At 43.0% G+C, this 2,318-nt stretch overlaps 1 non-coding gene across 1 annotated transcript; it reads left to right on the forward strand.

Moving 5' to 3' along the window:
* Positions 1-1,773: 1,773 nt before the first annotated feature.
* Positions 1,774-1,967, forward strand: LOC115896301. Its single transcript, XR_004056196.1, has one exon. It is a non-coding gene; the product is annotated as a U2 spliceosomal RNA (small nuclear RNA).
* Positions 1,968-2,318: the final 351 nt, after the last annotated feature.

Here is a 2,318-nt window from a genome sequence, read left to right on the forward strand (position 1 = left end):
GGGTGTCAGACTGCCCCTAGTGGTGGATGTCTCCCAGTTAGGCTACTCAGGGGTCAGTGACCCACTTGAGCAGGCAGTCTGTCCGTTCTCAGATCTCAAACTCCGTGTTGGGAGATCCACTGCTCTCTTCAAAGCTGTCAGACAGAGATGTTTGCGTCTGCAGAGGTTTCTGCTGCCTTTTTGTTGTTGTTGTTGTTTTTTTTTTTAGCTGTGCCCTGTCCCCAGAGGTGGAGTCTACAGAGACAGGCAGGTTTCCTTGAGCTGCTGTGAGCTCCACCCAGTTCGAGCTTCCCAGCAGCTTTGTTTACCTACTTAAGCCTCAGCAATGGCGGGCACCCCTCCCCCAGCCTCGCTGCTGCCATTTCGGTTAGATCGCAGACTGGTTTGTTAGCAATGAGGGAGGCTTCGTGGCCGTGGGACCCTCCCGGCCAGGTGTGGTATATATTCTCCTGGTGTGCCCGTTTGCTTAAAGCACAGTATTGGGGTGGGAGTTACCCGATTTTCCAGATGTTGTGTGTCTCAGTCCCCCTGGCTAGGAAAAGGGATTCCCTTCCCCCTTGCGCTTCCCACGTGAGGCCATGCCTCGCCCTGCTTCAGCTCTCGCTGGTCAGGCTGCAGCAGCTGCCCAGCACCGATTGTCCGGCACTCCTTAGTGAGATGACCCCAGTACCTCAGTTGAATATGCAGAAATCACCGGTCTTCTGTGTCACTCGCGCTGGGAGTTGGAGACTGGAGCTGTTCCTATTCGGCCATGTTGCTCCGTCCCCTAAGTCGCCAAATTTCTTAATCCAGTCTGTCATTGATGGTCATTTGGGTTGGTTCCAAGTCTTTGCTACTGTGAATAGTGCCGCAATAAACATACGTGTGCATGTGACTTTATAGCAGCATGATTTACAATCCTTTGGGTGTATACCCAGTAATGGGATGGCTGGGTCAAATGGTATTTCTAGTTCTAGATCCTTGAGGAATGGCCACACTGTCTTCTACAATGGTTGAACTAGTTTACAGTCCCAGCAACAGTGTAAAAATGCTCCTATTTCTCCACATCCTCTCCAGAACCTGTTGTTTCCTGACTTTTTAATGATTGCCATTCTAACTGGTGTGAGATGGTATCTCATTGTGGTTTTGATTTGCATTTCTCTGATGGTGAGTGATGATGAGCATTTTTTAATGTGTCTGTTGCCTGCATAAATGTCTTCTTTTGAGAAGTGTCTGTTCATATTCTTTGCCCACTTTTTGATGGGGTTGTTTGTTTATTTCTTCTAAATTTGTTTGAGTTCTTTGTAGGTTCTGGATATTAGCCCTTTGTCAGATGAGTAGATTGCAAAAATTGTCTCCCATTCTGTGGGTTGCCTGTTCACTCTGATGGTAGTTTCTTTTGCTGTGCAGAAGCTCTTTAGTTTAATTAGATCCCATTTGTCAATTTTGGCTTTTGCTGCCATTGCTTTTGGTGTTTTAGACATGAAGTCCTTGCCCATGCCTATGTCCTGAATGGTATTATCTAGGTTTTCTTCTAGGGTTTTTATGGTTTTAGGTCTAACATTTAATTCTCTAATCCATCTTGAATTAATTTTTGTATAATATGTAAGGAAGGGATCCAGTTTCAGCTTTCTACTTATGACTAGCCAGTTTTCCCAGCACCACTGATTAAATAGAGAATCCTTTCCCCATTTCTCGTTTTTCTCAGGTTTGTCAAAGATCAGATGGCTGTAGATGTGTGGTATTATTTCTGAGGGCTCTGTTCTGTTCCATTGGTCTATATCTCTGTTTGTTATCGCTTCTCGACCTTTTGGCTAAGATCAAGTGTAGTATCTGTTCTTATCAGTGTTTCATTGCTAAAGTGAAACTACAGACTGTGAGGAAAATCATTACCCCCAGAGCATTAAAATGGAATGGTATTTTTCATTTCCATATGAGAAAATATAAGGATTTATTAAAAAATTATTTGTAAAATCCTAATAATGTGATATCATGGATATTTTATTTTGTTTTATTGTATACATTTTTTCAATTAAAAAAATGTAGGTGGAGGCAGGTCTTGCTATGTTGGTCAGCCTGGTTTTGAACTCCTGGCTCAAGTGATCTTCCTGCCCTGGCATCTCAAAGTGCTGGGATTGCAGGCCTGAGCCACTGCACCCAACCTGCCATGGCTATTTTAAAGATTATTAATTGCTGTGTCAATACTACTAGTTTCTACTCCTTTATTTCATATGGCTTTAAATATAGTCTAGAAAAAACAAAAAATGAGAAGGACCATTGCTTCTGTCCATTTAGTCTCTTAGAATCTACTTATTTATTTACTTAGTTTTCTATTGAGG

Source organism: Rhinopithecus roxellana, chromosome 2, assembly GCF_007565055.1.
Source record: "Rhinopithecus roxellana isolate Shanxi Qingling chromosome 2, ASM756505v1, whole genome shotgun sequence".
Taxonomy (NCBI): Eukaryota; Metazoa; Chordata; class Mammalia; order Primates; family Cercopithecidae; genus Rhinopithecus; species Rhinopithecus roxellana.